Genomic DNA, 26,609 nt, shown 5'->3' on the forward strand with positions numbered 1-26,609 from the left:
TTGCTTGCACAACCAAAGGCAGTGAGTTTCCCTCCCCCAGTGAAATCCAAGGGTACTTCCATGGGCCACAGCCCTCCTTGTTCTCACTGGGACCTCGAGGGCACGAGTGAATTAATTTCCTGGTTAAACGTCTTAGTCTTAAACCAATGGGAAAACCTCCCTGTTGCCCCAGACAGGTAGCGGAGGGTGGACACAGCTCTAGGTTGCTTTCAAAGCTCCGGGAAAAACCTCGGCCCTTCTCAACATGGCGCCGCCCTGTGGCCGCGCCGCGCCTTTTCGCCGCGCTGACGTGAGTGCGCGCGCGTCCTCCGCGCTGAGTCTTGACGCATGCGCGTTCAGTGCTGTCTTCTCCCGGCCAGAGCAGCAGCAGCGGCGGCGGCGTTTGAGTGGAGGAAGATGGCGGCTCCGGGCGGCTGGGGGTCCCGCCAGCTGTGAGGATCCCCGAGCACGGCCAGCGCGGCCTGGGGCAGAGCGCCTCTGCTCCGGCCCTGTCCCCGGCTCCCTCCCCACAGTCGCCAGCGGAGCGAACCCGAGAGCGTGGAGCGGGCTGGGCCAGGTGAGGCCTCTCCCCCTCCCGAGCCGCGGCTGGCAGCCGGCGCCTCCTGCCCTTTATGCCCCAGGGGCAGTGGGCGCGGGGTCGGGCGCAGGCCCGGCATCCTGCGCAGGGGTCGGTCCTGGCCTGTCTGGGCCTTGCTGTCGTCATCCTCGGCTCCCCTGGGTGAGGCGGGGAAAAGGAGAGCCCCTTTCCAGCCAGCCCTTGGGAGCGGAGCGAGCCCGTCCCTCCTCAGCAGGGCGGTTTTCGTCCCCTCACTCGGTCCAGGAAGGGGTGTGTGGCCAGGGCAAGGATGGCTTTAGGGGTGTCAAATAGGCTCTAACCCCGCCCCCCGAACCCTTAACTCCGTGCGAGAGGAGCTGGCGACCCGTGCCCTCCAAAATTGGGTCCGCGGCGAGAGGCCCGCATCTCTGAAGCTGCAGCTGCAAAGGGTTGATTTTGGAATTGGCTTGCAAAATAAAGCACGAGCAGCCTTTCCTAACCCGTAGATATTTGAGTGTTCCCTTAGGGAGGTGGGAACTGCAGAGCTCCTTGCTTGAGACTGCAGTCCACGTTGTGACTGAAGACGGCTTTTCTTGGTGAGATTTGTGCAGAGGGAACGGTTGAGTGTAGGAACGATTTGTAAATGAAGAAAACACCATTGTGAGATCTCGGTAGTCTGCAGGATAACTTCAGCGCTAATGGAGTTCGTTTGAAACCTTTGGATTGTTAAGCTGTGAAATAACCATCGCTTTGTCTGTTGGATCTCCCGACTTTTATTAGGAAAATAAAAGCTTCATTTCTTAATTGCCTAAGTGTTTGCACTTTTCTGTGGTGGGCTTCCGACCGAGCTAGATGAAGATCCAGACACATTACCAGTTCTCACTTGCTGGCAGCTACATTATACAGTGCTGGTTAATTTTTTTTTTGAGAATAACTTTTTGTTGTTCAAATGCTAATTGGGAGCCTTTGGCTTAGTTTCTCTCAGGTAGGGAAGCTGATTTGAAACCTTGAGAAATAATGACTTCATTGGTAATTGTGCTATGGGGAATGGTGGTGGCCATTGCTTTTGCTTGGACTCACAAAATACCTTTTGTAACATACACCTTTGGTTTTGCTTGTGCTTTAGAAAGATGACATCATGAATTTAAAGAGACAAGGAAAATTTGAGAAGAAATACCATCATTTAGAATTCAGTCTGTACCTCTTACATTGAATAGTGATGCTGTGTGTCAAATTGCTAACTTTGAGTTTATTCATGTGTATAATCTGGTTGGGTGTCTTTTCTATTGTATGTAGTCATTTTATACCCTCTATCTGTTTGCTTTTGACAAACCCAATATAAGCTTATTATTCAATCTACATTGACCCATGGGTGTGTTTTGCACTTCAAAAAGCTTTTAATTGTTAAAATGGCAGCTGTTTAGTTTAATATTGACTAATACTTTGAGCATTTTCTTTTTTCCTTTTCGATTCTTAAATCCAGGTGCTTTCCGTAGAAATTTGTAGGTTTTTTTAGTGCCTTTGCTAAAGAATTAAACTTGCACTAACAGTAGAAAATTGGAAAACCACTCTACATATTAATTTGTTAATAATTTTTGAAATTAATGCCGTAAAACATCCTGGTGGTTTGAGAATATGCTTCTTGGCATTATATGTTGCATTGTTGTGCTAAATCATCATTAGATATTGATGCAACTTCATGACATCCATGACATCATTCTCTCCCCACCATTTCTACTTTTGTAATTCTTTACCACTCTCAGTTACAAGGAGAACAGGATCAGGAAAAATAGCTTAGGATGCTTTAATCTAGGAGGGCCTTTAATGTCTCTTTATGTAGTTTAAACCCTCAGTAAGATTCAGAATTGTGTGATTGGTACTTATTATGAAGAGCAAGCAAAGAAAATGCTAGCAAAGCCTGAGTTTCATGAAAATATTGAGGTTCTAAGGAGAGGCTGTCTCAGAGAACAAATATGTGCTTATTTTTGTGATTTCAGGGTTGTTTTAGTGAATCAACAACTCTTCTAAGAAGCCAGAAACCATTTGGTTAAATAATGCCATTCCCACTTCATAAGGTAGTTATGTGGGTCATAAGAGGTAATGTTTGTGAAAGTGCTTTGTGGATGTAAAATAAAAGGTAAATGTAAGATTATTTCTGTTCTATGAAATCCTTATTGAAGGGCACTGTCTGTACCAGATATTTTGGGAAAATAGATACTAATGATGCTAAGGTCAGACAGCTTTTGGTGTGAAGTTGCCTGAAGAAGTCTGGTTGGGAAGCTGGACAAGGAAAACCCTTAAGCTTATTGTAGTATAACAAGTGCATTGCAGCGATTTAGGAGGCTGAGGAAGGAGGATAGTGAGTTCAAAGTCAGCCTCAGCAATAGTGTGGTGCTAAGCAACTCAATGAGACCCTGTCTTTAAATAAAATACAAAAATAGGGCTGGGGATGTGACTCAGTGGTCTGGTGTCCCTAGGTTCAATCTCCAGTACCAAAAATAAATAAATAAATAAATAACGAAGTGCATTGAAGGACTGGGTTGTTGCTCAGTGGTAGAGCGCTTGCCTGGCATGTGTGAGGCATTGAGTTCGCTTCTCAGCACCATATAAATAAATAAAATGTAAATAAATAAATAAATAAAATGTCCATTGACAACTAAAAAGAAATTTTTTTAAAGTGCATTGAATCCAACCATGGGAGTCAAGGAAGGCTTCTCGGAGTTGGCAGGACTTTCCCCAGTCTATCTGCAAGAAAGTCTGCCTTTTGTGAGTGACTTGCTTTTTATAAAAACTTTTTAAAAAATTCTGTCATCAGTTCTTTCCCGTTTTATTCATTCACTGTCATGACACTTCCCACACAGTATGCCCTAGTTATGGTTTCTGCATTCTCAAAAATTCAGCAGTCTTGGGAGAACCTTTCTAAGTGAGTCAGAAGCACAGGCAGCAAACACAAACATTGCAGCTGCAATTAAAATATTTCAGATTACTAAGTGGTGAGAAGTTTAGAGTGAGACTTTTTGTTTTTGTTTTGCCAACTAGCACCAGAGGCACTGTATGTTTTGATCATATTTAATTAATGTTGAGTTGTCGTCCCTTAGAATGTCAACTATAGGTGGTTACCTTTTTCCTAATAATTAATAAAATGAGACAGTTTTATTGCTCTTTGGGTAAAACTGGAAGCTTACCCCAGAATTAACACTAAACTGCTTCATAGACTTTCTATGAATTGAGGTTGCTTAACATCTCTGAAAATGAACTTCTATATATCTCAATAAAAGTTATGTACCTTAGTGCTGTAGTTTTAATAATTTAGCATGTTCTCTATATTGCAAGAATTTTACATATTTTTGAATCAAGTAGAATCTTTATGTGGCACTGTTATTTGAATACTTGCCATCTTTATCTTCACTGAAAATGCGTGCTTTAAGGTTATGGTTGACAGAAAAGTAGTGTGTTCATTTTTCTGTATTGTGACAGTTACATGTAGGAGAGTATAACCTATGTACAAATCAGTTTAAAATCGCCCTGTGTTAGGCTCCTAATGCAGTTTATTTTTTATTAAACGCTTCCTGTGACATTCTTCTAAAAGTTTTGTAAGATTTAGATTTAGTGGCCCTACTATACCTTTAATTTTACTTCTTTATTCATACATGTATTAAAAAGCAAATTTGCTTTGATTTCTGATTGTTCTTATATTAAATTTATGCTTTTAATTTGCAAAGTTTTCTTCTGTTTTCTTTTGAATGTTTTTTCCAGTATTGTTCATTCTTTGCTTCAGATGTGGACGTATCTTGTCTTTTTTTTTTTTTTTTTTTTGGTACCAGGGTTAGAAATGAGCCATATCCCTAGCCATTTTTGTATTTTGAGACAGGGCTTTGCTAAGTTGCTGAGGCTGGCCTTGAACCTATAGTCCTCCTGCCTCAGCCTGCCTCCCAAGTCACTGGGATTACAAGAAAGCGCCACCCCGCCTGACTCAGTATCTTGTACCTTGATAGACACACACATACTCGTGTGTATAATTATACATATGTAAATATCTAAAAATGTATGTGAGTATGTAAACATGTAATATACATAAATATATAGATATATTTTAAATATGTAGGTATTATATAAAGCAGTAGTCACTTGTAAATTTTCCTGTTCTGGATTGTAGATTAGCTTAGACTAACTTCTCTTTTCTGTTGCTGCCTATTGAACTCAGGAAGTTGCACATGCTGAGCCCCTAGCCCTCACTCTACCACTGAACTACATCCCCTGCCCCTGACAGTAACTTATTTTCACTTCTAGTAATATGTAGATTTGAGGTAGTTCATTTATTTTCTATAAAGGCAAACAAATTTTAGTAATATTTCCTTAGAATATTTAATATTTAGGATAATTTTATTTGTTTTAAGGAACTCATTAGTATAGTGTGTTCTTCCAAATTTATGTTTCTTTATTCTCTAAGACAAAATAATTCTGTGCTTTTCATTATAAAGTTTCTTAGTAAAGAATTGGTGCAGTTGTCACCTCAGTTGTGGTAAATATATTTCTTTGCTACTTTCTGTATTACTGTAGGCACATGGATTTTAATTTATTCATTATTTTACACTTAGTTATAGCCATTAGTCTTTTTGATGCAGAAATTTGGCCAATATATGCCTATTTAAGATGGTGTATCCTTTTGACATGCCTCTTAAATTGAAGAACTTGGTTTTAATAGTGTTAACAATTGTTTGCTTTATCCTATGTATATATAAGGATTTAAAATATACTATCCATATTGCTACTAACAAAATTTCTGAGACAAATTTAAGATTTCTGTGTAGTTCTTTTTATCCTTAGAATATTCTTTCCATCAGGATCCAGCCCCAAACTGGAAACCATGTTAGATATTTCAAACAGAAAGGATTTAATACAGGGAATTGGTTACATATGTGTTGCCAGATTAAAAGGGCAAAAAAGAGTAGGTGGAGATAATTTAGAGATTAGTAACTGTAGGGTGAAACAGTTACCTCAAGGGATGGGGGAACAAAGGGACTTCTAAAGATAGGGAGGAGAGGTTACCACCTGAAACACCACTGCCACTTTCAGAGCTGGACCCTGAGGAGGAATTGTGAGGGGTTGTTACATAGCTGGGGCTTGGACCATCCTCCTCCTGTTTTTTAGTAGTCTTTGGTTGGTAGTTTCAATGTTTATTTTTGCAGAATTCTCTACATACCTTCCTTTTTCTTTTTTCTTGCACCCAACTTTGCCCTACTGCATAACCTCTTCAGCACCTTGCTCTTTTCACTTACTATATCATGGAGATGAACCACATCGAGACAGGAAATCCTTATTCATTTTCATAACTTTATAGGCACAGTAGGATTTGTTCAACTGATGTCCTTTTGATAGATGTTGGTAAATAATGCTTTATTACTTACCTTTTAATAACAGATTATAGTATAATTTAGGTTTTAGAAGTATGATTGGCACTTTTCAGAACTTGCATCTGCAGTGCTTGGTAAAATTAAGTTTCCTGGATCCATCTCCACATGAAACAATCTCCAGGAATTCTACCTACTAGGTGATTTTTATGACCAGGCAATCTTGTGAACCAAAGGTTTACTTTATGTGCAAATGGCACTATCCTTTAGGTTTCCTGTAAGGAAACTACTTTTCATGGATTTATATTCTGGTTATGGAGAAGTCACACAAAGAAATCTCAACTCTTGGGCTGGGGATATAGCTCAGTTGGTAGAGTGCTTGCCTCGCATGCACAAGGCCCTGGGTTCAAATCCCCAGCACCGCAAAAAAAAAAAAAAAAAAAAAAAAGAAATCTCAACTCTTACTTGTGATGGAGCAGGTACTCTCCTGGTCTAGGAAGGTGAGGGTTTTAGGCAGGAGCAGGAGAGCATTGTTTTGCTGTAAACATCACTGGAAAAAAGACAAGTGGAAATGAAATTTTCTACCCCCTCACAGCATCATGTTAAATTTTTTTTTCTTTTGCAGAATATTGGTGTGTGTCAGTGGGGAAGCGTCTTTATATGCAAACTAAGAGACTTCATAGAAGCATTATAGGTTTGTAGTTTTGAATTCTTCCCCTGTACTTCTAGTCCACATTTAGTGAATTCCTAGAGACAACAGAACACTTTCTGGAACAGATACTGGAAAAGAGCCCAGAGTCAAGGAAGTTAGTTAGGTGTCTGCTACTGCAGAGTAAGTGTAGATGACAGTTACTGACTTAGCCTGGGGATAAGAGTAAATGGAAGGACTTTTTGAAGAAAGATAATGGGAGAAGTTGAAAGTGTGTGTGCAAGATAGAATGTAATAGATGATGTTAGGTCTTTTTCTTTTCCTCCTTTGGGTTTACTAGACAAGTGTTCTCTTATTGAGTTACATCTTAGCCCTTTTTTATTTTGAGATAGGGTCTTGCTAAGTATTGAATTTGGCGATCCTCCAGCCTCAGCCTCCCAAGTAGCTGGGATTACACCTGTATATCCACCTCTGGCCACCAGCAGTATTTTAATGTTTACTTAAGACCTTGCTACTCTAATTCACAGACATTGGCATCATTAAAGTTAGAAGCCAGAATGTGACGTTGTACCCCCCAGGCTTACTGTATCCAAATTTATAGTATGAACTAGATTCACATTAACATTTGAGAAGTATTGAACTCATAAAAGATTTCCACTGAAATTTCTCCTTTTTATCTCAGTTTCTAATGATTTTCTTCTATCTTTGACAGATTGGTTTTGCTGTGCACTCAGTAGAAATTGTTTTGGGAAATATGTGAGCATGAGTTCAGAAGGAAAGTTCAGTTGCAGAAGTGTTTACACATTATTCAATATTATTAAAAGTCAAGTTTAGCTAGATTTCTTTGTATTGTAAGAAATACAGATGAGTGCATAAAACATGAAGTCTGAAAGATGATAAGCAAACTCCTGTGTGACCATCGTTCAGGTCAAGAAAGAACATTGCTGGTGTCCAAGGCACCACTCTGATTACAACCGCTTACCTTTTGTGATAATTTCCTTGCTTTTCTTAATGTTTTACCACCTATTTACATAGTATCCTTAAACACTAGCTTTATTTGCCTGTTTTATCAACTTTACATTAATGGAGCCATGTTTTATCCATATTTTATGTGTCCTTTTATTGTCTCTTCTGCTTAATGTTAAAGATATGTTTGTTGTGTAGACTATCTTTCTTCCTTTTTTTTTTTTCCCTTTTTTGCCATGCTGGGAATTGAGCCTGGGGCCTTACACATGCTAGGCAAGTACTCTACCACTGAGCTGTGAATAACCCCAGCCCTACATTTTCTTTTTAAAATAATTTTTATTGGTGCATTGTGATTATACACAGTAGTGCGATTCATCATGTCATATTTGTACATGCACATAATTTGATCAGTCTCATTCCCTCTTACCTTTTCTTTCTCTTCTTTCCCCCTAGATTTTCTTTTTGAAGTAGTAAAGCTTAAAAAAAAGGACAAAATTTGAACAATCTTGAGGTATTATATTAAACCTTGGTGTTTAGTTTTCTTTAGAAAACACCCTTTTGTATAGGGTTTGTTTGCTTTTTTCCCTGTACTTAAAGATACACAGGTGTAATATGTAAACCACTCAGCATTTTGATTCTAAATATTACAAATTGCTGTTTTTTAACTTTTTGTCAGGAATATTGTTAAGTGTCCTGGTGTCTTGTTTTAAAATTAGACTATAGACTGGGGGTGATAGAGCAGATGCTTAGCATGCTTAAGATCCTGGGTTCAGTGCCCAGTGCCATAAATAAGTAATTAAGTAAGTGAATAAATAAAATTAAACTATGGACTTTTCTACATAGATATATTTTTATATAAGCTTAAAAATCAGAACAAGCCAGGTGCAGTGTCATATACCTGCAATCTCAGTTACTGAGAGGCAGAGGCTGAGATGGGAGAATCACAAGTTTGAAGCCAGCCTAGATAATCAGGACCCTGTCTCACAATTAACAGACTGGGGATATAGCTCAGAGGTAGAATGCCCCTGGATTCAATCCCCAGCACTAAAATAAAAAAGAAAAGATTGAAAGAAGGAAGGAGGGCTGAGGATACAGCTCACTTGGTAGAGTGCTTGCCCTCTCATGGCCCTGGTTCAATCCCTAGCTCTGCAAAAAAAAGAAAAAAAAAAAAGAACTAAATTGGACTTGGGAGACATTTGAAAATTACATAATAGGTGTTTGTTGTAACCAATTTACATGATACAATAAAGTACAAAATATAAACTGCCTTAGGTAACAAAGTCCGTTATAGAAAGAAAGTCCTTTATACAAACTATCATAGATAACTACTTTTAGCAGTTTGAAATGTATTTTTTCCTGTGGTTACAAGAGAGTTTACACTCACATTTTTTTTTTTTTTTTTTTTTTTTTTTTTTTTTTTTTTTAAGGCAAAATGGCTTTTTTTACTTCACAGTATGTTGTTGAGTACTCTTCTGAAGTTAGTACATACAGATGCACCTCCTAATAGCTGCTTAGATTTATGGTTGTATCAGAATTTGTTTATTCATTCTCCTAATAGTGGATGTTTCCTTGTTTTACTGTTAAAGTAAATCTGCATTGAGCATCCTTTTTATGATTGTGCCCAGGTTTATACCAGGCACATTTCTAGAAGTGGAATGTGTAGGTCACCTGGCTTATGCATTGATAAATGTTGACAGATAATGCTCTTTTGAGATTTTAGCAGTTATGGATGAACCTGGGAAATGTTACATCATGTGAAATAAGCCAGACATAAAAGGAGGAATATTGTATGATTACACTTACATGAGGTGGTCACATTGGTAGAGACAGACCTAGCATGGCGGTTGCCAGAGGCTTTGGGGAAGAGAGAATGGGGGATTGAATGGGTCTGGAGTTTCAGTGTTGGGTTGATGAAAATCCTGTAGATGGATGGTGGTAATAGCTGCACGCTGCACAGCGTGTGAATGCTCTTAAAGCTCCTGAACTCTACACTTAAAAATGGTTAATGGGGGAAGTTTTATATTTTCTACAATAAAAACATGCAAAAACACTCTTAAAAAATAACATGTGAGGGCTGGGAAGATAGCTCAGCTGGTAGAGTGCTTGCCTTGCAAGCACAAGGCCCTGAGTTCAATCCCTAGTACCGCCAAAAAAAACAAAAACAAAAACAAAAACAAAACAAAAAAAAAAACATGTGAGGGCTGGGGATATGGCTCGGTTGGTAGGGTGTTTGCCTCGCAAGTATAAGGCCCTGGGTTCAGAGCCCCAGCACTGCAAAACAGCAACAACAACAACAAAAATGTGAAAGATCTTTAATTTTAAAGAATTTCATCAAGAATCAACTAAAGTTCTTATTTTTGTTTTTTGCCCTCAGTAAGGATTTTGGTCCGTGTTTCCATCTTGAAAGTGGAGGGTAGTGGCTTAGCAGTGGAAGGAGCAAGGCCCTGGGCCCAATCCCCAGCATCACAAAAACAAAAATGACCAAACAACTTTGCATCGTGAAATTAATCCTGCAGCAATTTAAGGGTAGGTTGGAGAGGGTAGGAGTAAGGAGGTGGGAAACGGGGTCATCCTCTCTGTTGAGGTAGTGAAGAGAAGATGTAGGCTTGACAAGGGCAGCAGAGGAAGGAACTGGAAGAAAGGTGACTGTGAGAAAAATTTAACAACTGATCAGTTGTGGGAGGAAAGAAAAGAGGAAAAGCAAAAGATGACGCCTCAGGTTTTATGTCAGAAAAACAGGAAGATAGATAAGCAGGTGACTTGGAAAATGCCCAGTATGAATGTGTGGTATCAGGTGTCCAGAGGTAACTGAAAATACGAAAAGGAAGAGCCCCGGAGTTTAGGAGAATCAGGCCTAGAGATAAGTTTTGGAACTATCCATCCATCCAACCTTTTGAACAAATGTTTAATTGAATCTACACCCTTGGCCAGATGAACAGATCAATTTCTAAACTCAAAGATCTCATAATCTAGTTGAGTTCTTTACTTAGAGGTTATATTTGAACTGTGCAATTGCCTGAGGATAAAATGTAGCAAGGCAAGGGAGACAAAACATGGAATCTTTGGAACAATCATCATATTTTGGGTCTGAAAGGAGAAAAGAACCACAAAATGAGGGGTCAGGGATATAGTAGAGACCAAGAGAATGTTTAATCAAGAATTAACTTGAGTTTGAGGGATTCCAGTGGTGATACCAGATGAAGTGGGGAATTTTCAGAAATTAGTTCTTTAAAAATGAAGTTTGCCAGGAATGGTGGTACAGTTCTGTGATCCCAGCAATTCTGGAGACTAAGGCAGGAGGATTGCAAGTTTGAGACCATTCTCAGCAATGTAGCAACTTAGCAATATTCTCTTTTAAAAAGTGCTCTTAGCATTTTTTATCTCATCTTTTCCCACATGTAATGTTTGTTTTTTTTAACCTTTTCATAGTGTTTAACATATTTAATTTTAAGTCCCTTATACAAACTGATAGGTAACTGAACAGTTTAAAATGTATTTTTTTTGGACTGCAATTATGGCTCAGTGGTAGAGTGCCCTGCATGTATGAGGCACTGGGTTTGATCTCAGCACCACATAAAAATAAATAAAATAAAGGTACTTTATTTTAAAATGTATTTTTTTCCTGTGGTTGCCAAGGCTGACCTTGAACTTGCAATCCTCCTGCCTCAACCTCCCAGGTCTCTGGAGTTATTTAGCTCACCATGCTAGTCTAAATAGTTTTATAAACATGTTTTTCTTCCTGATAATATTGCAGATCATTGTTTACCCCTCTAAAACTCCATTTACTGGGTGTTTGCTTGCTTGCTTGCTTTTGTTCCTGGGAATTGAATCTAGGGTTGCTTTACCACTGAGCTACATCCCTAGTACTTTTTTATTTTTGAGACAGGATCATGCTGTGTTTCTGAGACTTGCCTCTAACTTGTGATTCTCTTGCCTTAGCCTCCTGAGCCACTGGGATTACAGGGCAGTCATTTTTTTATTTTGTTTTGGTTTTGTTTTTGGTACTCAGTTGAACCCAGGGGCATTTTAGCACTGAGGTTCATCCCCAACCATTTTAATATTTTCATTTTGAGATTGATTCTCACTGAGTTATTTAGGGCCTTGCTAAATTGCTGTGACTGACCTGGAATTTGTGATCCTCCTGCCTCAGACTCCCCGCTCACTGAGATTATAGGTGTGTGCCACAGCGCCTGGCAGTCCTAGGTTCTATTAAAGAATACTATAAATGAACTGTTTAGAGCTCCAAGCATCAGGGAGGTGTTCCCAGGGCGTATTAGTCTTTTTCTTTTCTTTTTTTATTTTTAAGTTGTAGATGGACACAATACCTTTATTTAATTCATTTTTTTAAACGTGGGCTGAGAATTGAACCCAGTGCCTCACACATGCTAGGCAAGCGTGCTACCACTGAGCTACAACCCCAGCTTCTATTAGTCTTAACTAGAGAATTTTTTTTTTTTTTTTCCATTGCTGGGGATTGAACTCAGGACCTCATATATACTAGATAAGCACTCTACCACTGAGCCACATCCTCAGCCCAAGAATCATCTTAAGCTCTGGGGAGATAGCTAAGTTGGTAGAGTGCTTGCCTTGCGAGCACAAGGCCCTGAGCTCAATCCCCAGCACAAAAGAATTATCTTAAACTGAAGTAAAAATTTGCTTTCCACATATCTTTCTGAATTTAATATTATACACGCCTGAATTTAATATTATATATTTTCTTTGAAAACATTTGTATCCTGCACAATCTTTGCTTATTTTTAAAGAAATGGCACAAAATACCACCTTTTGAAATTTCTGGCAGATTATTATTATTACCAGGTAGTTGATACAGTACACAAAATCAGTGTCCCTGAGATTGTAGCAAATTTAAGGATGAACGATGGAAATTAGCTTTTCTGATTCCGTCCTTTTACATGCTGACCCTTAAGTTTGGGTCTAGCCACAGCACCCCCTGACTGAAGTACATTGTAATACAACACACATAACAGGACAGCTGGCTTTGCATGTTATACACATATTGATTGTCTTTGTGCTGTTGCCTTTGTCTCTACCTCATTGGAAGCCATAGCAATGGGTAGTGAAATGTTGGTTTTAATTAGGCAGGTGACACAGGAGCAGAATTATAACTTGTGAGGTGGTGAAAAGTAGACGCTATCTGTATTATTTATCTAACGTTGGCCTAGGTCTTATAGGCCACATCACTTGACAAGTATGTGCACAACTTTAAGATAATGAGGATATTATGTAAAACAAATTGAAGGCCAGAAGGAGGGCTTCATTGGCTAGAGGAAACAGAAGAACTTCCCAGAAGAGGTAACTCTTAGATAAGGAGTAGGAATTCACCATACTAGCAAATGGAGAAGGGTATTTCATAGAGATGGGTGGCCAGCAAGAGCAAAGATCAGAGATAGGAAAAGATTTGGGATATTTCAGGAACAAGTAGCTCAAGTGACCGAATTGAAATCTGTTGGAAAAAGCCATTGATCTTCTCATTGTTAAGACCTCAGTATGCTATAGTAACTATTGCCTGATAGTTTGGTGGTGTTTTTTTTTTGTTTTTTTTTTTTTTTTTTGGTACTGGGGATTGAACTCTGAGGCACTGGACCACTGAACCACATCCCCAGCCCTTTTTTGTATTTATAGAGATGTTCTCACTGAGTTGCTTAGCACCTTGCTTTTGTCGAGGGTGACTGAACTCAAGATCCTCCTGCCTCAGCCTCCGGAGCTACAGGGATTACAGGTGTGTGCCACCACTTTTGCCTGGCCTATTGCCTGATTATTTTATTCATTTTATCAAAAGCATTCATATTGTTGATAGGAAGAATTAAACCAAGTAAGATTTATTTTTCAGGGTGCAAGAGGATAATTTTATTTGCTTACTATCCAAGTAATGTTATAGCAAGATTTTGTCCATTAAATCTTTTCATATATTTCATAAGTATACTTTCTTTGGAGAGATATTGATATATTTGACCTTCCTGAATTCAATAATAATAGTATTAATAGTAACGATAGCTGCGAGAAAGATTTAAATTTTACCTATAGCCGGACGTGGATGATGCACGCCTGTTATCCCAGCTACTCTGGAGGCTAAGGCAAAAGGTTTGCAAGTTCCAAGCCATCAGCTTAGCAAAGCCCTGTCTCAAAAACTAAAAAAGCTGGAGATATGTCTCAGTAGGTAAGCCTCCTCTGGGTTCAATCCCAAAAAACAAAAACAAAACAAAACAAGGCAGTGGGGGCTTCCTAAATCATTGGGTCTTTTCAAAGTAAAAATATGCTATATCAGGAGTGACTAAATAGTAAAGATAATGATGTATAACCAGTAACTGACACTATGTATTTTCTCTAAATCCTTTACTATGTAGTCGATATACTGTAAATCCACTGTCGCTTACTTCCTATGTACTTACATTGACATTTTCTTTATGGGGTGCTTTGGAAGAAGTGTTTTAAGTCAGCTCAGACTTCCATAACAATATCCATAGGCTGGGCCAGGTGCTGTGGCACATGCCTAGGAGGCTGAGGCAGGAGGATCACGAGTTCAAACCCAGCCTCAACAAGTTAGTGAGACGCTAAGCAACTCAGTGAGATCCTGTCTCTATATAAAATAAAAAACAGGGTTGGGGATGTGACTCAGTGGTCGAGTGCCCCTGAGTTTAATCCCTGGTATCCCCCGCCCCCCCAAAAAAATTCATAGGCTGGGTAGCTTAAACAACAGCAGTTTATTTCTCATTTTTCTGGAGGCTGACTTGGTGGCATTAATTTTGAGATTTCTTATCCTCTTGTAGGCAACTGTTCTCTCTATGTACACTCACACACTGGTAGCAGAAGGTGCTGGAGGAAGAGGATTGAAAAGTGTGCTCTCTGGTCTCTAATCTTATCATGAGGGCACTGATCCCATCAAGAGGACTCCACCCTGATGACCTTAACCCTAATTACCTCCTAAAGGCCTCAGTCTTCTAATCCCATCACCTTAGGGGTTGGGGATTCAGCATGTTCCAGGGGCACAAACATTCAGTCCATAACTGATAAGAATTCCTCTTCAGTATTTTTTATTCTATCATTTCAAGAAAATTCTCAGAGGAAATGAATACAAGATCTTGAGTTTGCTTAATTGATTGAAACTAGACTTTAGAAAAATCTTGCGGGGGTTCATTGGGGTTTGCCTCCTTAATACTTTTTTAAAATTATTTTTATATTATATTTTTAGTTGTCGATGGACCTTTATTCTGTTTACTTACATGCGGTACTAAGAATCAAACCCAGTGCCTAGCACATGCTAGGCAAGTGCTCTGCCACTGAGCTCCAGCCCCAGCCCATCTATTTCTTAATTTATAACCTTCATTTCTCCACTATGAATTTCATGGCATAGATACAAGATATATAAGTTTTATTTGTCCAAGGTATGAGGAATAACCCTTAGGAAGTAGTCTTCTGGTTGAAATTAGTTTTACAATGGTTAGAAAATAGTGTCTGGCTACATTGTGTAACTTCATCTACAGAGATAAATTATAGGGCAGGGGAAGTTAAGCTCCACCTAGTGGAAGGGGGAGAATATACATGAATTATCTGGAAAATTTCAAGAGAGCCCTCTCTTTTTTCTCTTATTTATTTATATCAGCATGAATTCATAAATATCTATTTTACTCTTCAGGTTTTAATCCAGTACTGCTTTACTTTGTTCCTCAATTTTTTTACTTTTGTCCATTGGGAGCCCTTCTGTCTTCTGTGCCCCGTTGACATAATTCCATCAGTTTAGTTTAGTTTAGTTTATGGAGCACATCCTTATTTTCTGGTGGTACTAGATTTTGTTTTGAGATGGGGTCTTGCTGTGTTGCCCAGGCTGGCCTTGAACACTTAGGCTGAAACCATTGCCTGCCTCATACTCCCAAGTAGCTAAGGGTAGAGGCACATGCCTCCACACCCAGCTCCAGGCTCAGCTTGTGTGTTTCCTCTCCCTGTCCTAGGTTCTACTGTTTGACCAAGAAGACTTGGTTCCTTTTATTAAAGAATGGTATTAGAAAATGACCTGAGCGCATAGTGTGCTCATCGTGTCTAAGCCTTCACAGCTACAGAGCAAGGAAGTATATGTGTTTATGCTAACCAAGGTGTATGTACAAAATTGTTAACATTTTAATATGTAGTTTATATTAAATTAAACCTGAGTTTATATTAACATTTCCCACTCTGACCCATTATCACATGGTTGTTCTACCCTCCTCCCTTATTATTTAAATCCCTACTCCCAACATTGAAAAACATGACTCCAGCCACCTGCCATCCATTTACTTAATTGTTCAGTTCTAATGTACATACAACTATGTTAGAATTGTTAAGTTATGCCCCTATGAAGAACAGCTTTATCAAGTAGAGTAGTTTAAAAAGACAAGTTCCACTTACCTTTAGTCTTGTAGATCCCCTTATTTTCAAAGTAGGTCAACACCTTCCCTCCATGTAAGGCTGATTGATATATTTGTAATCCAGTTCTATTCTTTTGTCATAAATCTCTGTTCCTTCCTGGGACCACCTCCTGCCCAGTCTTCTAAATAAGTTTTTTTAATTTTAAATTTGTATATATTGTTTCAATCCTTTTTTGGGAGGTGTGTGCATAATTGGGATTGAACTCAGAGGGCCTTAACCACAGCTGCATCCCCAGCCCTTTTTATTTTTTCTTTTGAGACAGGGACTCAGTGCTGAGGCTGGTCTTGAATTTACAGTTCTGTCTCAGCCTCCTGCATTGCTGGGATTACAAGTGTGCAAGCCTGGCAAGTTTCATTCTTTTTTTTTTTTTTTTTGCAGTACTGGGGATCAAACTCAGGGCTTTGTGCTTTCGAGGCAAGCACTCTACCAGCTGAGTTATCTCCCTTGCCCCAAGTTTCATTCTTTATGCCACAAAATCTTATCGGTTTTGACAAATGAGGATTGTTATAGGGTTTGTTTTTTGTAGTCCAGGGATACTGTACTTCTGAACTATATCCTCAGCCCTTTTATTTTTTATTTTGAGACAGGGACTCGATGCACCAGGCTGGCTCAAAATTGACATATTCCTACCTCAGCCTCCTGAGTCTCTGGGATTACAGCTGTGTACCACCATGCCCTGAGTCTTGATTTTTATCATTTTTATAGAAAATCTTGGGATTTCATATAGTGGTAATTTTAAATTGAAACTAAATGATTTGGATATGGCTGTATCATTTTGATACATTTATTTAAAATTTTCTCATTTTAAAATAGTTGAGATTGTGTTTATTTTGCAATAATTCATCCAGTTGTACCTTTTTCTGTAATTGTACTCAAATTTTAAAATGTTTTTAAAAAGTGTGCTTGTGTCTACCTTCTAGCTACTTGGAAGGTTGAGGCAAGAGGACAAGTTCAAGGCCAACCTATGCAATTTAGTGAGACCTTGTCTCAAAATAAAATAGAAAGGGCTGGGAACGTGGCTTAGTGATAGAGCCCTTGTTTAGCATGTGCGAGGCCCTGGCTTCACTCCATAGTGTCATCAAAAAGACAAAAAGTGGTTTGGGCAAAATGAAGTTAGCCCCTACTCTGGACTCTAAAATGGCATGATTTTAACAGTTATCCTCCCCATTTTCTCCTCCTCTTAATGTTTTTTTTCTCCTGCCTCAGCCTCCCAAGTAGTTGGAATTACAGGTATGGGCCACTATGCCCAGCAGACCATTTATTTTTAAAGTATTTTAAAATTTAAGTAAATTTACAAAAGTACAGCTGGATGAATTATTGCAAAGTAAACACAATCTGAATTGCTTCAAAGATGAGAAAATTTTAAATCAAAATGATAAATGACCATATCCAAATTTGTTGGCAAATTTTTGTTTTGTCTTTTTAGCTGGACTTTGGCAACATTTCAGATTCATGTAAGAAATAATTATGCTTTCAAAGAATCTAGATTTCATAAACCTATGACTGAATAATGATAGTTATTTATAATCTGGCATATAATAGTATCCTGGCATTTCCCTCCTTATTTTGTGTGTTTTGCCAATTGTTTACAGTTTTGTTTTGTTTTTTTTCCTACATGGTTAACTCATTTGGCCAACAAGTTCAAATACAGCAAGTAGTTTGAGATCTATTTTTACTTTAGTAAATTCATCAATGAAGATAAACTCATTTTATGTTCTCCTGCAAACTCAGGCAAACCGTCTTACCGATGGTTTTGTGCTTTTGGTCACAAGGAGGACCTTATGAAAGTATGGTTCTAGCAGGAAACCATAGTTACTCTTGCAACACAACACAGAAGATACTTGTGACGTCAGATATATGGGCATTTTACCCCGTACACCAAGCAAGAAGTCTTTTAACAGGAGATACCAACTGGTTGCCCTCTTAATTCAGTTCAATTCTGAGTCTTTGGGCTGGGGATATAGCTCAGTTGGTAGAGTGCTTGCCTTGCAAGCACAAGGCCCTGGGTTTAATCCCCAGTACCGCAAAAAAAAAAGAAAAAAGAAAAAAAATTCTTGAGTCTTCCTACCTGGAGGCAGCTTCAAATCCCAAGGTTGAGGATTCAGTCCTGTGAGACTGCCTCACTTCAGATGCCACTTGCAAGCCTGGGTGCTTCACTTGTGCTTCCAAATGACTGACTATAGATGTAGCTTCTCCCCACTTCCTCCTTGGTTTGGTCAAATTGCTAGAGCAGTGCTCAGATCCCAGGAAAACACTTACTTCTATTTACCAACTTATTATCAAGGATATTCCATAGGATACAAACAAGGAGATGGATAAGGCAAACATGTGTGAGAAGGGGCATGAGGCTGCCTTACCCTATCTAGGTGTTCCACCCCTATATTCAGCTATTTGGAATCTTCCTAAACCCAGTCCTTTGCGGAGGTTTATGGAAATTTAATTATGTAGGCTGCATCCCCAGCCCTTTTCAGTTTTTATTTTGAAACAACTCACCAAGTTGCTGAGACTGACCCTGGACTTGCACTCCTCCTGTCTTAGCCATCCAGATCACTGGGATATAGGTGTGCACAGCCACACCCAGCATGCAGGCGTGATTTATTAAATTGGTGATCAACTTAACCTTCAGCCCCTGTCCCCTCCCAAGAGACTGACAGGTGGGCTGAAAGTCCTAACCTGATCATGCGTTGGTCTTATGACAAGCTCCAATCCTGAAGCTGCCAGAGCTGCCCACTTAGAGTCAACTCCTTAACATGCAAAGGACATGGAGATTTAGGAGTCGAATGCCAGGAAATAGGAAAAAAACCAAAATATATATTTCACAATATCACAGTGGTCCATTAGGAATCTTTTTTTTTTTTTAATAGTAGGTGCTCATAAAGGTTTATTTTTTTTATTGTAAACAAATGGGATACATGTTTTTTCTGTTTGTACGTGGAGTAACAGCATACCATTTGCATAATCATACATTTACATAGGGTAATGATGTTTGATTCATTCTGTTATTTTTTCCTTCCCCCCCACCCTTCCCACCACTCTTTCACCTCTATACAGTCCCTCCTTCCTCCATTCTTGCCTCCCTCCCACCCCCTATTATGTGTCATCATCTGCTTATCAGTGAGATCATTTGCCTTTTGGATTTTTGAGATTGGCTTATCTCATTTAGCATGATATTCTCCAATTTCATCCATTTGCCTGCAAATGCCATAATTTTATTATTCTTTATAGCTGAATAATATTCCATTGTATATATATATATATATACCACAGTTTCTTTATCCATTCATCAATTGAAGGACATCTAGGTTGGTTCCACAGTCTGGCTATTGTAAATTGAGCAGCTATGAACATTGATGTGGCTGTATCTCTGAAGTATGCTGATTTTAAGTCCTTTGGGTATAGGCCAAGGAGTGGGATAGCTGGGTCAAATGGTGGGTCCATTCCAAGTTTTCTAAGGAATCTCCACACTGCTTTCCAGAGTAGCTGCACTAATTTGCAGCCCCACCAGCAATGTATGAGTGTACCTTTTTCCCCACATCCTCTCCAACACCTATTGTTGCTTGTATTCTTGATAATTGCCATTCTAATTGGGGTGAGTTGGAATCTTAGTGTAGTTTTGATTTGCATTTCTTTTATTACTAAAGATGGTGAACATTTTTTCTTATGTTTGTTGATTGCTTGTAGATCTTCTGTGAAGCATCTGTTCATATCCTTAGCCCATTTGTTGATTGGGTTATTTGTATTCTTCATGTAGAGTTTTTTGAATTCTTTATATATTCTGGAAATTAGTGCTCTATCTGAAGTATGAGTGGCAAAGATATTCTCCCACTCTGTAGGCTCTCTCTTCGCATTGCTGATAGTTTCCTTTGCTGAGAGAAAGCTATTTAGTTTGAATCTATCCCAGTTGTTGATTCTTGCTTTTATTTCTTGTGCTATGGGAGTCCTGTTAAGGAAGTCTGATCCTAAGCCAACAAGTTGAAGATTTGGACCTACTTTTTCTTCTATAAGATGCAAGGTCTCTGATCTGATTTTGAGGTTCTTGATCCATTGTGAGTTGATTTTTGTGCAGGGTGAGAGATAGGGGTTTAGTTTCATTCTGTTGCATATGGATTTCCAGTTTTCCCAGCACCATTTGTTGAAGAGGCTATCTTTTCTCCATTACATATTTTTGGCACCTTTGTCTAGTATGAGAAAATTGTATTTATTTGGGTTTGTGTCTGTGTCCTCTATTCTGTACCATTGATCTACCTCTCTATTTTGGTGCCAATACCATTCTGTTTTTGTTACTATCGCTTTGTAGTATAGTTGAAGTTCTGGTATTGTGATACCTCCTGTTTCATTCTTCCTGCTAAGGATTCTTTTAGCTATTCTGGGTTTCTTATTCTTCCAGATGAATTTCATGATTGCTTGCTCTATTTCTGTAAGGTACATCATTGGGATTTTAATTGGAATTGCATTGAATCTGTATAGCACTTTTGGTAGTATGGCCATTTTGACAATATTAATTCTGCCTATCCAAGAATATGGGAGATCTTTCCATCTTCTAAGGTCTTCCTCAATTTCTTTCTTCAATGTTTTGTAGTTTTCATTGTAGAGATCTTTTACCTCTTTGGTTAGATTGATGCCTAAGTATTTTTTTTTTTTTTTTTGAGGCTATTGCAAATGGAGTTGTTTTCCTCATTTCCCTTTCAGCTGTTTCGTCACTTGCGTATAAAAATGCTTTAGATTTATGCGTGTTGATTTTATAGCCTGCTATTTTGCTGAATTCATTGATGAGGTCTAGAAGTTTTCTAGAGGAGTTTTTTGGATCCTCTAAATATAGAATCATGTCATCAGCAAATAGGGACAGCTTAAGTTCCTCTTTTCCTATTCATATCCCTTTAATTTCTTTAGTCTGCCTGATTGCTTTGGCTAGAATTTCAAGGACAATGTTGAATAGAAGTGGTGAAAGAGGACATCCCTGTCTTGTTCCCGTTTTTAAAGGGAATGGTTTCAGTTTTTTTCCTTTAAGAATGATGTTGGCCATGGGCTTAGCATAAATAGCCTTTACAATGTTCAGGTATGTTCCTACTATCCCTATTTTTTCTAGTGTTTTGAGCATGAAGGGGTGTTGTATTTTGTCGAACGCTTTTTCTGCATCAATTGAAATAACCATATGATTCTTATCCTTAAGTCTGTTGACATGATGGATTACGGCGTTTATTGATTTACGGATGTTAAACCATCTTTGCATTCCAGGGATGAACCCCACTTGATCATGGTGCACGATTTTCTTAATATGCCTTTGGGTACGATTTGCCAATATTTTGTTAAGGATCTTTGCATCTATATTCATCAAGGATATTGGTCTAAAATTTTCTTTCCTTGATGTGTCTTTTCCTGGTTTGGGTATGAGGGTGATATTAGCTTCATAGAATGAGTTTGGTAGGGTACCCTCTTTTTCTATTTCCTGAAATACTTTGAGAAGTATTGGAATGAGATCTTTGAAGGTCTTGTAGAACTCGGCTGAGAATCCGTCTGGTCCTGGACTTTTCTTGGATGGTAGGTTTTTAATGACTTCTTCTATTTCTTTGCTTGATAATGATCTGTTTAAATTGTGTATGTCCTCCTGGTTCAGTTTGGGAGGAGCATATGTCTCTAGAAATTTGTCAATGTCTTCGGTAGATTCTATTTTGTTGGAATACAGATTTTCAAAGTAGCTTCTAATTTATCTCAGTGGTGTCTGTCGTGATATTTCCTTTTTCATCACGAATTTTAGTAATTTGAGTTTTCTCTCTCCTTCTCTTTGTTAGTGTGGCTAAGGGTTTGTCTATTTTGTTTACTTTTTCAAAGAACCAACTTTTTGTTTTGTCACTTTTTTGAATTGTTTCTTTAGTTTCAATTTCATTGATTTCAGCTCTGATTTTAATGATTTCCTGTCTTCTACTACTTTTGCTGTTATTCTGTTCTTTTTCTAGGACTTTGAGCTGTAATGTTAGGTCATTTAGTTGTTGAATTTTCTTTCTTTTCTGGAATGCGCTCCATGCAATGAATTTTCCTCTTAGTACCGCTTTCATAGTGTCCCAGAGATTTTGATATGTTGTATCGTCATTCTCATTGACCTCTAAGAATTTTTTTATCTCCTCCCTGATGTTTTCTGTTATCCATGTTTCATTCAATAGCATATTATTTAGTCTCCAGGTGTTGGAGTAATTTCTGTTTTTTATTTTGTCATTGATTTCTACTCTCAGTTCATTATGATCTGATAGAACACAAGGCAGTATCTATTTTTTTGCATTTCCTAAGGGCTGCTTTGTGGCATAACATATGGTCTATTTTGGAGAAGGTTCCATGTGCTGCTGAGAAGAAAGTGAATCCACTTGTTGATGGATGGAATATTCTATATATGTCTATTAAGTCTAGGTTATTGATTGTGTTATTGAGTTCTATGGTTTCTTTGTTTGGTTTTTGTTTGGAAGATCTATCTAGTGGTGACAGCGGTGCATTAAAGTCACCCAGAATTATTGTGTTTTGGTCTATGTGATTCCTGTAATTGAGGATTCGTTTGATGTACAGGGATGCACCATTGTTTGGGGCATAAATATTTACTATCGTTATGTCTGCCTGATTTATGTTTCACTTAAGCAATATGAAATGACCTTCTTTATCCCTTCTGATTAACTTTGGCTTGAAGTCCACTTCATCTGATATAAGGATGGAAACCCCCGCTTTTTTACTGAGTCCATGTGCGTGGTAGGTTTTTTTCCCATCCTTTCACCTTTAGTCTCTGGATGTCTTTTTCTATGAGATGAGTCTCTTGTAAGCAGCATATTGTTGGGTTTTTCTTTTAATCCATTCTGCCAGTCTATGTCTTTTGATTGATGAGTTTAGGCCATTAACGTTCAGGGTTATTATTGAGATATGATTTGTATTCCCAGTCATTTGGCTTATTTTTGGTTTTTAAGTTGGCTTGGTTTCTCCTTTGAGTGGTTTTTCTCTAAGGTAGTTCCTCCCTTTGCTGACCTCCATTGTTGTTTTTCATTTCCTCCTCATGGAATATTTTGTTGAAAACATTCTGTAGTGCAGGCTTTCTATTTGTAAATTCTTTTAACTTTTGTTTATCATGGAAGGATTTTATTTCATCTTCAAATCTGAAGGTTAGTTTTGCTGGGTATAGGATTCTTGGTTGGCAACTGTGTTCTTTCAGAGCTTGAAATAATGTTGTTCCAGGCCCTTCCAGCTTTTAGAGTCTGGGTTGAGAAGTCGGCTGCTATCTGTATTGGTTTCCCCCTATATGTAATCTGACGCTTTTCTCTCGTGGCCTTCAAAATCCTATCTTTATTTTGAATGTTAGGCATTTTCATTATAATGTGCCTTGGTGTGGACCTGTTGTGATTTTGTGCATTTGGTGCTCTGTAAGCCTCTTGTATTTGATTTTCCATTTCATTCTTCAGGCTGGGGAAATTTTCTGATATTATTTCATTGAATAGGTTGTTCATTCCTTTGGTTTGTATCTCTGTGCCTTCCTCAATCCCAGTAATTCTTAAATTTGGTCTTTTCATGATGTCCCATAGTTCTTGGAGATTCTGTTCATGATTTCTTACCATCTTCTCTGTTGGGCAACTTTATTTTCAAGATTAAATATTTTGTCTTCATTGTCTGAGGTTCTGTCTTCTAAGTGGTCTAGTCTTTTGGTGATGCTTTCCATTGAGTTTTTTATTTGGTTTATTGTTTCCTTCATTTCAAGGATTTCCATTTGGTTTTTTTTTTTGAGAATCTCCATCTCTTTGTTGAAATGATCTTTTGCTTCCTGCAGGTGCTCTTTTAGCTTATTGGTATTATCTTTCATTGCCTGCATTTGCTCTCTTATCCCATCCTTTGCTTCATGAATCATCTTCATCATGTATAATCTGAAGTCCTTTTCTGACATTTCTTCTAACATACTGTCATTGGATTCTATTAATGTAGAATCTAGATTTGTTTGGATCATTTTCTTCCCTTGTTTTTTCATGTTGTTCATGTATCTTCCCCTCTAGCAGTGCAGATCTGGGGTATTGCAGATTTCCCCCTATAGGCTTATAGTGGCCCTATAGGTTTCCAAAACCCTTTCTTTAAGGGGAGATCAATATTAGCAGTCCCCAATTCAGACACTATGCAATCCTAGACCAAATAGCCCCTATGAGGACAGTAACAAAATTGTCATAATAAACAGAATGAGTTCAAATATTATCTTCAGTAAAACAAACAGATTTGCAATAAGGTCTGCAGTTTCTAATGGAGGACAAAGAGGATGCAGAGGGATGTAGAATGTGGCTGTTAATGGGATAAGAAAAGATACAGAAGTTCTAGATAATAGAAAGGGTGAGAGTGTAATCAAAAGAAATTGGATGTTAGCATGCAAAAAAGGGAGACAAAGACTCTGAGGGAACAGGTAAACAAAAGGAAAAGAGAGCAAGAAAAGTAAAGAAATAAAAACAAATTTTTTCTATAAGGAGAAAAAAGAAAATCTACAGTATAACAGTCATATAATAATGAAACCTCCCAGTGTTCAGTTGCTTGATGCATGAGAGGTACCTGACAATGAGCTTCAAGTCTCCAGCAGGTGTCTCAGGATGGGATTTGCCCCACCTAAAGATGGTTGCAATGGCTTCCAGGATTATCCAAGATGGCCGCTCTGTCTTCAAAATGTGTTGGCAAATGGGGAGCTGCAGCTCAGGGTGTGGACGTGGTCAGCTGGAGGTTCTGGAGGTGTGATGTGGTTGGTCAGGCAGGGGTCCTGGAAGTCGGGTGTGTTTGGTGTGGTTGTGGGATCCTGGAGGCCAGGTGCAATCAGTCGGTCTGGGATCCGGTGACAGGGTGCAGTCAATTGGTCTGGGGGTTCTGGCGGCAGGGAGCAGTCAGAGGATGTGAGGACCCCAGAGGCAGGGAGGGATTCTGGAGACGGGGCTCAGTCAGTCCGGCCAGGGGTCCTTCGGGGCCTGGCTGTTGTCTCAAACCATTAGGAATCTTTAAACCCTTAATACCTCAAGTATGTACTTTGCAACTAAAAATGAATTATCGATGTTATCTTCATAAGTTAAGTTCACATTCATTAAAAAGTGTAGCTATTGAGAGCTGGAGGTGTAGCTCAGTGGTAGAGCACTTACCTAGCATACCTGAGGCTCTTGTTCAATCCCCATCACTGCCGAAAAATAAAAATAAGACAAAAATCATACCTACTAATGTGCCAGACGTACAAAAATGAATGCACCTTAGTCCCTGCTCTCATGTAGTGTACTCTAGTGGGGAAGAAAGGGATGGTGTTTAGAAGTAGGTCAGAGAGCCCAGCGATTCTGGAGGCTGTCAGGAGAATCTTATCAAGGCCAGCCTGGGCAACTTAGGGACACCCTGTCTTAAAAAATGAAAAGGTCTAGGGATGTAGCTCCGTGGTGAAGTGCCCCTGCATTCTGTCTCCAGTATCAAAAACAAAAGTAGAACAGAAAGAGAGAAGGCTGTATAAGTGAAAAGATTGAATGGCTCATAGAAGCTGAAAATTGAGGGCATTTAGCCATTACTTAGGTGGCATCTGTGTGGCTCATCTCCAGGCTGTCTGTTTAAATTATGTGGGTAATGAAAGTTTTAATTAGTCTGGCTGACATGTTTCCTCTTAGATCATCTGTATGTTCCTAGAAAAAAAATGTAACTTATAGAATTAACTCAAGAAATAGAAAACTCAGGTAGACTTATTAACTGTAAAGAAATGAAATCAGTAGTCAGATAAATCTTACACAGAGCACTCCAGACCCTGGTAGATTTTTAATCTCTGCCAAATATTCAAGAAATAGATAGCTCCAGTTTTAAGTGAACTCTTCCAGAGAATAGGAAAATAAAAAACTGTCCCCATAGCTTAGGTTCCACAATCATAGGACAGCACAAGAAGCAAAAATTATATACCAGTGTCCCTCAGGAATGTAAGTGCAAAAATCCTGAACCAAACATTTGCAAATTGATCTAGCGTTGTAAAAATATATAATGAATCATGACCTAGTTCAGTTTATCTGAGGAATGCAAGAAGTGGTGTTTTTTTTCTTTTTTTTGTGTGTGTGTGGGGAATAGGTGGGTATGAGGGATCCTAGGGGTGCTCAACCACTGAGCCACAATCCCAACCCTTTTAGTTTTTATTTTGAGGCAGGGTCTCACAGAGTTGCTGAGGCTTACTTTGAACTTGTGATCCTCCCGTCTCAGCCTTCTGAGTCACTAGGATAATAGGCTTGTGCCACTGCACCAGACTCACAAGCTTGTTTTGATATTAGAAAATTAATATAATTTACCTTCCAACAGACCAAAAGAAAACCATATGCTGTTTTAATAACTATAGGAGAACATTCAATAAACTTTAATACCCATTTATGATTTTATATCATTTAGATTTAAATAAAAATTATTTGCTGTACATACATCATGTGCAAGTATACATTAGAGGAATCCCTGTGGAAGACAGCTTGACATCACCTGGTAAGGGTGTATATGTCTGTACCCTACAACCCAGCACTTTACCCTTACATGTGTACCCCAGAGCAGTATTTTTCAACCTATATCTTGCTGCATATTGCTAAGAATGATGATGATTTCATGGCAGTGTTAAATACAATAGTAGAAACTACCAGTGTAGGGACCGGGGATGTAGTTTAGTGGTAGAGCCCTTGCCTAGCAAGTTCAAACCCCGCATACC

General features: G+C 38.6%; 1 protein-coding gene across 1 annotated transcript in view; it reads left to right on the forward strand.

Moving 5' to 3' along the window:
* Positions 1 to 362: 362 nt before the first annotated feature.
* Fbxo42 (F-box protein 42) overlaps positions 363 to 26,609 on the forward strand; it is a 106,573-nt gene continuing 80,326 nt past the window's right edge. The window contains exon 1 of the mRNA XM_047557172.1: positions 363 to 556. The gene's annotated coding sequence lies outside the window, so the exon portion shown is untranslated. The remainder of the gene's footprint in view (positions 557 to 26,609) is intronic.

Source organism: Sciurus carolinensis, chromosome 1, assembly GCF_902686445.1.
Source record: "Sciurus carolinensis chromosome 1, mSciCar1.2, whole genome shotgun sequence".
Lineage (NCBI taxonomy): Eukaryota > Metazoa > Chordata > Mammalia > Rodentia > Sciuridae > Sciurus > Sciurus carolinensis.